Genomic DNA, 12,954 nt, shown 5'->3' with positions numbered 1-12,954 from the left:
TTGTGTACTCCAGGGCAGAATTCATGATGACTCCTAAATTGACATACTTATGCTTCATTTCTCCTATACTGACCCCATTAATGATTGTTAGGCCAGGGTCTGAATGGTCTCTAAGCCCATTTCTAGTTTTGAATGTTGCTTCTACTTTGACCCTGCCCTACTCTGTCAGACATTCTTTCTAATATCAGTGAACCTTGGAATAAAAAGGAAGAAAAGTCATTGTGATCCAAGATTCAGAATTATCCCCAGTGGTTTATAGTGGTAGGCAGCATCGAGGAGCCCTCCAGAGTCCCCTTCTCTTGACCATAATAAGAACTCCTGTTCTCAGAACTAAAGATATTCTTCCATCCTTAGAACTTTAAAGGGCTTCTTCCGTGGAAACATTGGTACACAAAGTGATTAATGTCCTATCAATCTCACCCTTCTTATGCTCTTCTGTACTGCCCCAACACACACACACACACACACACACACACACACACCCCTTCCTCTCCCTCCTGATCTTTTCCATTGTGTTTCAGGAATTTCTGTTTCTTTTTTAGCAGATTATCCTTCACCTTTCATATTTTCTTAGGACCTTTCTCTGACAGAAAGCCTCAACTGAAATTTGTTTGTGTCTAAAAGGTACTGAGGCTCTTCGTGCTCATTTTACCACAACCCTCAGAAACAAAGTGGGTTCAACTGCCCTTCTTTCCCTAGTCACTTGCAAAAGTATTGTTTCATTTTGTGGGCCCAAAGGAGAGTAGTAACTTTGCAATCTAAGTATATTTTCCTGTCCCTGTTTATAATTTTTGTCTCTGCCAACGTCTAGGCCACTCCCCATACTGATAGTGGAGATGAGAACCAAACTTACAGACTTCTCTTTCAGTGCCTTCCCAGGTCTTAGCCATTCAGTTTTTTGTTTTGTTTTGTTTTTTGTTTTTTTACTTCATCCACACTAATATCCCTACCTCAAGTGAACAGCCACTTTGATAGCCACACCTTAGTTCTTATCATCACCAAACAGTACTCTACCACTAAAACTTGTAAACTGTCAAATTTCAGATTCTACATGTTGTATTAATAGTAAAACCTACTTAATGTAAAATAAGACAAGTATACAGAGAACCACAAGAATTAAATGTATAGCTTAATGGGTTATTATAAGGTGAATTCCACACAGGTCAAAAACAGAACTCTGTCAGCTGCTCCAGAATCATATGCCCTGTATCAGTACAGCCTCCCCCAAAAGAAACCCCGAACTTGACTTTTACAATGATCATTTTCTCAGTTTTAACTAATTCGACCACTCAGATGTACATGCTAGTTTAGAGTTGTCCATTTTGTAAAAACTTCATATTTGATTTAAATCTCTTGTCAATGTGTGTGGTTCTCCTCCATCCCTTTTATTTTTTGCTAAGTTTGTCTGTTGAAAAACCCAGTCCATTTCACCTATAGAGCTTGCCACAGTTTAGATTTTGTTTATGTTCTTCATGTGGTTCAACATATTACTCTGTCTTCTTTGAATTTCACAGCTGGAGCCATAGGCTGGATACCCATATTTTGATCTTTTTGTCAGGATTGTAGAAAATGTTTGACAAGACTATGTGAGAGCACATCTGGTTGTCCCTCTTTTAGTGGTCATCACAGTTGCTTTGTTTAAAGCCTGTAGCAGTTCATTGAAAACAACATTGTAATCTTGCATGTCTGTTAAAACTAGTTAGTTTTCAAGATGTTACCAATCAGTTGAGCTCTCTACTTTTTTTCAAGTCTCTTAGTGAACTCCTACCCCGAAGAGACTTTTGTCCCTTTCACCTTTACACTATGGTTAAAAGCTAGCCAATAATGCTTAAAATGCCATTTACAGTAGCACCAGAACATAAAATACCCTGATATAAATTAAGCAAAATGTATGCAAGACATGTACACTTAAAACTACAGAATGCTGGTGAGAGAAATTGAAGAAGACCTAAATTAATGGAGAGAAATGTCTGTTCGTGGGTAGGAATATTTAATATTGCTGAGATGTTAATTCTTCCAAATTGATCTGCAGCAGCAAGTCTTACACTTTATTGTGCATCAGAATCACCAGGAAGGCTTGTTAAAACACAGATTGCAGGGTCCCAGCCCTAGAGTTTTTGATCCACTAGGTCTAGGGTAAGGCCTGAATATTTTCATTTATAACAGGTTCCTAGGGTGATGTTGATGCTACTGGTCTGTCTTTGTGAACCACTGAAGTAGAGAGTCAGTCAAATACAAATCCAATAAAAATCCCATTAGACTTGTAGAAATCAAGATGTATATGAATCTAAAATGTATTTGAAAATGCAAAGCCCTAAAGTAGCTGAAAGCGATCATGCAAAAGGAGGAAAAAAACTAGAGGACTTATATTGTCTGATATTAAGATTTACTCTGTAGTTATTACTATAGTAATCAAGACAGTGTGGAAGTGGCATAGAGATATATAAATAAGTGAATGGAAAAGAATAGAGCATCCAGAAATAGACACTATACATCCAATTGGCTTTTGACAGCAGCACCAAAGGAACACAATTACAAATGGAAAGTTTTTTCAACAAATGATGCTAGAAGAACTTAATATCCATGTGGAAAAAAAAATAAGCCTTGAGGGCGCCTGGGTGGCTCAGTGGGTTAAGCCGCTGCCTTCGGCTCAGGTCATGATCTCAGGGTCCTGGGATCGAGTCCCGCATCGGGCTCTCTGCTCAGTAGGGAGCCTGCTTCCCTCTCTCTCTCTCTGCCTGCCTCTCCATCTACTTGTGATTTCTCTCTGTCAAATAAATAAATAAAATCTTTAAAAAAAAAAAATAAGCCTTGATCCCTACCTAACATCATGTACCAATGTTAGTGTAAGATGGAGCACAGACTAAACAAAAAAACTAAAACTCATAAAGCTTCTAGAAGATACATAGTGGAATATCTTCACAACTTTGAGAGAGGCAGGACATACAAAGCATGATCCAGAAGGGAGAGGCATTGATGATTAAACTTAATCAAAATTTAAAACTAAGCTTATTCAAAGAGAACATTAGGAAGGCAATACACTTGGAGAAAATAGTCACAATCCATGTATTTGACAAAGGACTCCAGACTATATAAAGAACCCATCAACTCAATGACCTAAAAGAAAAAAAGACAAAGCTAATAAAAATTGTATAAAAGTCTTAAACAGTCACTTCGTAAGATAGGAGAATTATTACTAAGCATATGAAAAGATACTCACCATCTCTAGTCATCAGGGAAACCACACTGAGATGCCACTACACTGCACACCCATGAAAAGAGCTAAAATTCAAAAGTTTAACACTAGTTCTAACTAGAGCAACCATCCCTTTCATACAGTGCTGGTTATAGTGAAAATAATACAACCACATTCCAAAATTGGCTGTTTGTTATAAAATCAAACACACACTTACCCTGTGACCCCCACATTTTTTCTCCTGGCCTCTTTGAAGGCTTAAAGGAATAAGTTTTTTTGTTTGTTTGTTTGTTTGTTTGTTTTAGAGAGTTTATTTATTTATCAGAGAGAGAGAGGGAGAGAGAGCGAGCACAGGCAGACAGAATGGCAGGCAGAGGCAGAGGGAGAAGCAGGCTCCCTGCTGAGCAAGAAGCCCCATGTGGGACTCGATCCCAGGACGCTGGGATCATGACCTGAGCTGAAGGCAGCTGCTTAACCAACTGAGCCACCCAGGTGTCCCAAAGGAATAAGTTTTTAAACACACTTCTTGGGAAAGCCTAGCCAAAAGAAAGTTTCATTGATTGGCAGACCATACAAGGCCTCCTGATATATGCCCAACTGAGTTTTCTACTTTTCTCCTTACACTTGATATACCCACTCTCCTCTCCAAGGATCTTCATGCTATCTCTCAGGTTTGCTGTCTTTTCCCTCTCTTACCAGGTGGCACACTTCTGCTTGTGCTTAATTCCCCTTAAAATTCTTTGATGTTTTCCTCAACTGTTTTCTCAACTTTTTATCTCCTAGAGTTAATTACTCCTTTCTAGGTATAACTATACTGCCTTGTGCAGCTGTACAGCCGTTTAAGTTTAGTGTTATCATTCTTTGTTTAGTTCTTTGTGAGAAAATATTGTGAGCTGTATGGCACAAAGATTGTGTCTCATTCATTTGTTTGTCACAGGCACCTAACACAGAGCCTGATTCATTATTGGATAGGCTTTTGTTGACAAAAGTGGAAATCCCAGTGCCATGTCAATATATTACATGGTTTCCATGACATTGAACTTCTGACAGCCAACATAAAAGACTTTGTAAAAGTGAACATATTTTGAAGGTGAGCATTGCCCTTCCTGCTATCCTAGAAATACACATTTTACTGTGGGTTGTCAATATAGTACAGCTATTTTCATCAGTGTGGTACAAGTTGAATTAACATGTCACAAAATTAATGCGATGGACTTTTCCTAATGACAACTTTATTCCATTAGAAATCACATGTAGCTGGGCACCTGGGTGGCTCAGTGGGTTAAAGCCTCTGCCTTCGGCTCAGGTCATGATCCCAGGGTCCTGGGATAGAGCCCCACATCGGGCTCTCTGCTCAGCGGGGAGCCTGCTTCCTCCTCTCTCTCTGCCTGCCTCTCTGCCTACTTGTGATCTCTGTCTGTCAAATAAATAAATAAAATTAAAAAAGAAAAGAAAAGAAAAGAAATCACATGTAGCAAATATTTTAAAATATTGCTTCTCCTTTCATACTGAAAAAACAGTAGGAAACAAAATAAAGTTTTCCACTTCAAAAAGGAAATAGATGTATTGCTAAGTATTGACAAAATACATGACTCAGCAATAGGTTTACTGACAGTAGAAGAAAGCTGTAATGATAGACCTCACTTACTTTTTCCATGAAAAAGGAAGAGGAAATTCTAGAAACCAGTAGGAAATGGAGGTGGAGATTGTGATGCTGTAGTGAAACAAAAGGTTGGGGTAGTGTAGGATAATACCTCACAGTAACTTGTTTACTTGACCTTGTTTTAAGATCAGAGCTGAAAGCTCAAAACTCGCTTTTGTCCGTGTCTAAGGTGATCTGGCTCTAAAAGATATCAGAATGACTAAAAGACATGCAAGTTTGAAATAGTCGCCAGGGCGCCTGGGTGGCTCAGTGTGTTAAGCTGCTGCCTTCGGCTCAGGTCATGATCTCAGGGTCCTGGGATCGAGTCCCGCATCGGGCTCTCTGCTCAGCAGGGAGCCTGCTTCCCTTCCTCTCTCTCTGCCTGCCTCTCTGCCTACTTGTGATCTCTCTCTGTCAAATAAATAAATAAAATCTTTAAAAAAAAAAAAGAAATAGTTGCCAGAATTTCAGTGTATTAATTTGCAATAGAAATTCAGTTGGCACAGGAAAGAAACAATAGGTTACCTGGTGAGTATGGCATTAGGATAAGGGGAGTTAAGTAAAATAAATGTTTAATTGCATCAGGCCTAAAACTATCTGTTGTGGCCATCTCAAAGTGAGGATAATCTGACCATAGGAATGGAAATATTTAAATAGAATTGGCCACAGTTCCCAACATCTGTCTCTATCCTAGGAATAACCTGAAGATTTGTAATAGAAAAAATTGTTACATGATGGTTGAGGCTTTCGGGGATACACTGTATGGGTTGCCAGCATTTGTCTCTTTTTGTGTATTTGTCCATTTGTCTCTCAGCATTTGTGACTGTCTTTTTTTCTTTGTTTCCCTGTTCTGACTGACATATTATTTCCTTGGCTCTTACAGTGGTTATATTATGATCAAACGTTGCTGGCCCTGCAGCTATTCTTTCATTTATTCTTTTCACATCTCTGTTCTGGCCTATAACGTGTTGATCTTACAGTTTAACTATCAGCAAGGAATCTTATTTCTGAATTCTTGAGGTCCATTTCACCATTGTCTCCAAGTAACTGACACTTACTGATTGAGTTCTCAGTGCCCAGTATTATTATGTTCATTTTATAAGTTACTGAATTGAAATATCTTAACATGGATATTTTTGCATATATAACCTCACTTTCCAGCCACCTTAAGTTGCAAAGATGGAGTGAGTGTATGCTCTCGTGGAAAAACAGACCCCCACCTCAAACCTCACACTATCACTTCTGGTTATACAGTGGAAATGGATGAGAAAATTGCAGCATGCTTGTACTCTGGGTTACAGCATCATTTATTAAAGATAAACGACCTAGAGCTGTGTGTGTCAATGGGGATAAATCTCAGAAACATGATGTCAAGCAAAAAGAGCAAATTACAGAAGATGATCATATAGTATGATTCCTTTCTATAACGTTTGAAAGCAAGGAAACATTAATGGACCTTCAAGCAAAGTTAGCAAGTTAAACTATGAATTTACTTTTATCTTTTCAAGCCTAATGAAAATGACAACAAAGGGATTTATTTAAAAAAACATAAACCTACAAGGTCAAAAAAATTGAAGAGGCAAAAACAGCAACATTGTTTTGGAAGCTGGAAAGCAGATGAACAGGTGGTAATGGATTTAGCACAATTGAAAATGTCTTCTAATCTGGCAGAGAAGAAAGCCCAGAAGCAACCCGGTTTACATCACAGTACCCCCGAATGCTCAGTAATTGGCAGTGCCAGGAAATTCTAAAAGTAGAGTTGAGGCTGGTGCTAAAAACAATAACCCAGTTGAAAATCTGTTTAAGAAGCAATTAGATGCTAACGAATAAATTGTAGGCAAAATAGTAGAGTTGGAAAAAAGTCACCATTTTTCAGTGATCATTGTAATAGCTTATTCAGGAAAAAATCATTGGTGTGTATCAAAACCATTAGGACACATTTTGTTGGGAAACAGGTTATCTCCCTACAGAATACTTATTAATTACAAAGGGGGGAGATTTGTTTACAGTAGATAAATTTGTGCATACCACCTTAATCAAGTGGTCAAAAGTTGTACCAAGTGGAACAACTTGACATCATATGTGCCCCCTTGTACAATACACAGAATCAGACAATATTCATGTCATATTTCTTAAAACGCATTATCTTTATCTAATCGTGAGGAAAGAACTGGGAAACCTAAATTGGAACATATTTCAGGACATGTCAGTGTTATGAACAACAAAAAAAGACTAATCAACACGGCAACTAAATGTAATATGTGACCCTGGGTTGTAAGGGGGGTTTGGGGGGAGACTTAGCTATAAAGGACAGTATTGAAATAATTAGTAAAGTTTGAACATGAACCATATATTAAATAATAGTATGATCTCAGGGTTAAGTCTCCTGAAGAAAAGAGAAGGATGTTGTTAAATTCTCTTTGTGGAAGTTTGAAAACCCAGCAACTTCTCTACCCAACTGAGATCTGGGAGCTTATATATGGAAAAGGAAAAACAGTATCCAGACAAATTTGAGGGAAGAAGTACCAATCTGAAAATTAGAGTGATTGAATGAACATATACTTACTGAACTTAACAAATGAGGATGAATTATAGGTAAGTACCTGGAAAATACACAGAATTTACTTATTATTTCCAAGGAAAACAAAGCTTAGGTAGGAAAAGGAAAAATAATCCTGGTATAATAGATAACTTACTGTTATAGTGTGTATTCATAATCATATAAATGTTGAATATTGATATACAACTATATTGAGAGTATTAAGTCTCAAGAAGGATGAGATAAATCCTTTTTCAATAGTAAGTTAATATATGGTGCTTAAATTTGAAAAATAAATCATAACGTACAGATGTTATTTTGATATTGCAGAGGAGTCAGGAGCAGAGTCTCCTTTGTAATTGTCAGACATTTTCGTGACTCCCTTGTTTGGCCTGTGCCATAACGAGAGACATCAAGTGAAAGCATATAAAGTAGTTGTTTTGGGGGAGAGAGAACCATTTTTCATAATAAGCTTTGTAGAACAATGTGGCCCCTCAAATTATGAGAATATGTAATTTTGATTTAAAGAGAATTTTTTAAAAACATATGCACAATGCTATAGAGGAGAGGTAGCAGAGTTGTTCTCCAGAGTACGAGCAAGCAAATATTTCAGGCATTGTGAAACCCAGCATTGTTGCTCATATTTAACTTGGCTGTGGTAGTGTGAATGCACTTAAAGCGGGCATTACGTGAACAAGCGAGTATGGCTGTGTGCAGTGTAACTTTATTCACAGAGCAGGTGGTGGTTGGATCCTGGTTTGCCAGCTCCTGCTGTTGATGAGTGGTTTTCAAATTGGGATACCTTTGCCGCTGAGAACACAAAGGCTTTCAGTGGGATGTGCAGGTACAGATAGCTTTAAAGACATTAATTTCCATATTCACTCTTTTCTATATGCCATCTTTCCTAAAAATGATCTTTCTGGTCTGCCAGTTCTCCTTTCTGATGTCTTACGTAGTCATCTGTATCCCACTTTTTCCAGAAGGAAAGCTTACTCCTTGTCCGTGCTAAATCTTACTCTTATGCATTGCCTTGGGGTTTAAAAATCTCCAGGGCACCAAACAGAGACTATTAGAAAGCGAATTTCTCCTGAGGCAGAGTCTCTTGAGACTAAAGCAGAGATAGCATCAGTAAAAATTACTGAAGGGGGCAACACATTATTTCAGCCAGGTGACAAACTCATGGCCAGGATCCTTGCCTTATAGTTTCTCGTCTACCTAGCTAGCTGTCCATTCATCTCTCTTAAAATTAACATCCACAAGTGAGAAAATTGTCATAGGGACACATAATAATACATTTATTTGAATTTAAAAATTAAGTTAGACTTTTTCTGACAGTAAGTCACATTTGGTTGATTTGGTTTGACAATGAGGACTGGCTCTGCCAATTAAGCTATATGGTTATATTTTCCACAGATTGAATAAGTTAAAATGCAGCTCCAAGGCTTTGACAAAAAACATACTTAAAGGATGCATTTGATATGCAGTAAACTGGAAAATACATTCTTTACCATTATTTGTCAACTTAATGAGCAAGATGGGTACATAGTTTTCAAAAGTCTATACGTGCACCAACAAATCTAGGAAATCACTGCTCCCATTGTTTATGGATATATAAAGATGTGGTAAAAGTTTTTAAAACATGTATGAAAATGATATAAGAAATTGAGGGTAGTTATTACCTCTGGGGAAGGAGAATGTTGGTGGGAGGGGTCACAGTGTTTTACTGGTCATATCTGTAGTATTTTATTTCTTAAGCTGGATCATGGTCATATCTATAGTGTTTTATCTGTGGTGCTTTATTTCTTAAGTTGGTTATAGCTATAGTGTTTTGTTTCTTATGCTGGATGGTGAGCACATGGGTGTATATAATATTATTAACTATATTTATACACTTGAAATATTTTATTTAAAAGAATGCAATGAGACCTTGTAATCCTATATTTTAAGAGAACATGTTGGGTCCCTGATACAAAAATAAGATATTTAGAATAAACTGACAACTGAAATACTTGAAATTCTAAAATACTAAAAGCACTTAAGGACTTATCATAGCAATATGCACAAGAAACAGTGTGTTGGGCTTCTTGGGGCTCAGTTCATAAGCTTCTGCCTTCAGGTGAGATCATGATCCCAGGGTCCTGGGATCTAGCCCTGTGTCAGGCTCCCTTTTCAGTGGGGAGTCTGCTTCTCCTTCTCCCTCTGCCACTGCCCTCTCTTCCTGTGCTCTCTCTCTCAAATAAATAAATAAAATCTTTAAAAAGAAAACAGTGTGGCTTCATTTTTAGAATTCCTTGTTAAAAACCTTAATGCTTATATATTTCTGGTATTCATTCAGTTACTTACTAAGCACCTGGTATGTGCTTAATAGCTGTCATAATTTTCTTTACATACCAACCTGTCCTAGATATTATAACTCTGTTAAATTATGTTTAGATTCTGTTTTTAGTATCTTTTTTTTCCTCTGCAAAAACAAATTAGTCTGATTAATCTTTAAGGTTGCAAGGGGAAAACATTCACATATTGCTTTCAGAAATTGGTTCTTATTGCAAGTTTACACAGGAGCATTACATCTTAAGTTGCACAGTCGTTCCAGGATCCTTTTCTTTTTCCTTTCCTTTCCTTTTCTTTTTTTCATTCTGGGATCTTTGGTTTCCAAGACTAGAAAAGGATATATCCTTGAGCTTGGTCAACACCCTGTTCTTTAGTCACTACTAGCATTTCTTCCTCCCTAAAGATGCTGTGTCTTGATGGGTTTACCACCATCTACAATGAAAAGTTCCTGTTGAGTGGAGTTATGCGAGTCATTTGACCTCCCTCATGCATAGGGGATTGTGGCTATATTTGACCAGGCAAAGCAGCAGTCTTCTCCCCATTCAGAAGTACCTGAAGCTCTGCAGTTTATCCCTGCCAGTATAATTATTGGGCCTTTCTGTGACTCTGGCATGGCCAGAGTTACAATTTTGCCTTTTTAACTTTGTTTGATTAAAAAATTAGTATAACAATTTTAAAAACAGAAATGGTAAATTACCCCAAATCCTATGGCTGGTTGCACAACTCAACTTTAACAAGTTATTCATACATTGGTACATTATTATAGTTTGGGTATACTTTTGTTATTTTGTATTCCGATGTTTTTACTTAACTCTCATAATAAAAGAATAAAACAAGTACTTGAAACACAATAGCATAACACTTAGAGACGCCTTTTCTACACACCTTTTTTGATATTGATCTCTAGCTTTATAAAAGCTAAAATTATATAAAATTTGCCATGCTTCTCTAGAAAAATGGGGAGGATATGAAAGTGAATCACTTGAGCATTTTGAGCCCCTTGAAGTCTATACTCAACCATAAGCTACTGTGTCTCCCTAACTGTAGGTATTTATGAATTGTACAAGAAATTTTTATTCTAGTTTGTGTTGTCTTTCTGGTTTTCAAAATATTGATTTTAGGTAGATCTTACTAAAAGTATCTCAAATTTCAAGCTTTTTCACTCTAAAAGTATTGCTTTTTATATGCCTCTGTACAAAGCTGAGGTCTGAGTGTGAGTGTAATTTATCCTTAGCACATTTTTTTATTCTATTTTGATCTTTTATGACCTTTAAGGAGCAGAACATAAAAGATTTTTTCTAAAAATGTATATAAATAAAGTGCCTTTATTTATTATTTTTAGATTTGCTTCTGCTCAGTTTCTTCTGAGATTCATCATAACTTACTAGGTGCATATTAAAAAGTATACAGAATTAGTTCTGAATAGTTAACCTTCTGAGTCATATCATCAGTCACAAAGACAAATCATGTTTAGGTTTTAAAACTGGGCTTACATCCAGAGTGAAAAAGGTTAAGGGAGTTAAAAAGAGGTCAGGTTTTTTTGTTTTTGTTTTTGTTTTTAATCCACACTTTCTCAATTATCTTATCCAAAACAATTTCTTGGGGCGCCTGGGTGGTTCAGTGGGTTAAGCCTCTGCTTTCAGCTCAGGTCATGATCCCAGGGTTCTCGGATCGAGCCCGCATCGGTCTCTCTGCTCAGCAGGGAGCCTGCTTTCCTTCCTCTCTGCCTGTCTCTCTGCCTACTTGTGATCTCTGTCTGTCAAGTAAATTTTAAAAAATAAATAAATAAAAATAAAAATTCAAAAAAATTTCTTGTGATTTTCCTCTTATTCTTTCATGCTGGAGAAGTAGTGATTTTTTTTTTCACCATCTAAATTAAAAAAAAAAGAAACTGCTATTGATCACTTTTATCAGATATAATGTGATTTCTTTAAGTGGGGTAATAGTGGTGCTTAGGAAGATTATATTGGTAATGTAGCCTCAAAGATACCAAGCCACAGTTGATTGTCACAGTTAGGTATGCCAGATTTTATTCTCAAATATTTTGACAGTGATAAAATACTACACTAATTTGCCATGTGTATATCGTTGCTATGGTAATAAGAAATTAAGCATTTTATATAATTTTTCTGATATACATATGTTTATTGCATTTTATGTATTCAAATATACTTAATTTCCTTCTCAAATATCACATTCTGTTGCCACTGTGATGCTTTTTTTTTTTTTTTAACCAGTATTCTAAAACACAAGCAAATGAATATGTCATCTAGGGCAGGGTTTTTTCAATTTATGTGCTACATTAGAGGGCTGTGAAATCAATTTAGTGGGGTATAAATATCTTTTTCTTTTTAATAAAGTAGAAAATAATATGGAATAGGAAATACCAGCATATAAAACCTGACTCACAGTGAGTATTGTTTTCTGAAATTCTTGTTTCACATACATATATGCATACATTTTGTGTCCATTGTAATGTAAAATGTATTTTTTACTGAATATTGAAATATATTTCAATCTATTTTTATATTTATTTATTTATTTTTGAGAGACAGAGAGAGAGAGCACGTGCACATTTGTGCATGATCTGGAGGTAGAAGGGATAGAGGGAGAAGCAGACTCCCCGCTCAGTAGGTTGCCCAAAGAAGCATTAGATCGCAGGACCCTGGGATCATAACCTGAGCTAAAGGCAGATGCTGAACCAACTGAGCCACCCAGGTGCCCGCAGTGATTAATATTTATGTGTCAAGTTCACTAGACTATAACACCCAGATATTTGGTCAACCACTAGTCTAGAATTTGCTGTGAAGGAATTTTTTTAGCTGATACTAACATTCAAATCAATAGATTTTGAGTAAAGCAGATTACCCTCCAGAATGTGGTTTGGCCTCATCCAATTAGTTGAAGACTGTAAGCAAAGACGGACATCCTCTGAGGAAGAGTAGATTCTACCTGTAGATTCCTTTTGTACTGAGGCAACATCACCTCTTCCCTGGGTCTCCTCCAGACTGCCAGGCTACCATGAAGATTTGGACTTCCTAACCTCTACAATTATATGAGCCAGTTCCCTAAAATTAATCAATTCCCCCATGTATATACATACATTCCTATACATACTATGTATAAAAATATATATATATAGGGGCACCTGGGTGGCTCAGTGGGTTAAAGCCTCTGCCTTCGGCTCAGGTCATGGTCCCAGGGTCCTGGGATCGAGCCCCGCATCGGGCTCTCTGCTCGGCAGAG

General features: G+C 37.0%; 1 protein-coding gene across 1 annotated transcript in view; it reads left to right on the top strand.

Moving 5' to 3' along the window:
- NDUFAF2 (NADH:ubiquinone oxidoreductase complex assembly factor 2) overlaps positions 1-12,954 on the top strand; it is a 168,265-nt gene that overhangs the window by 127,208 nt on the left and 28,103 nt on the right. The gene's annotated exons all lie outside the window — the stretch shown is intronic.

This window comes from Neovison vison, chromosome 1, assembly GCF_020171115.1.
Source record: "Neovison vison isolate M4711 chromosome 1, ASM_NN_V1, whole genome shotgun sequence".
NCBI classification, from domain to species: Eukaryota; Metazoa; Chordata; class Mammalia; order Carnivora; family Mustelidae; genus Neogale; species Neogale vison.
The sequence above is the reverse complement of the archived record's forward strand: the minus strand, read 5'-3'. Positions and strand labels throughout refer to the sequence as shown.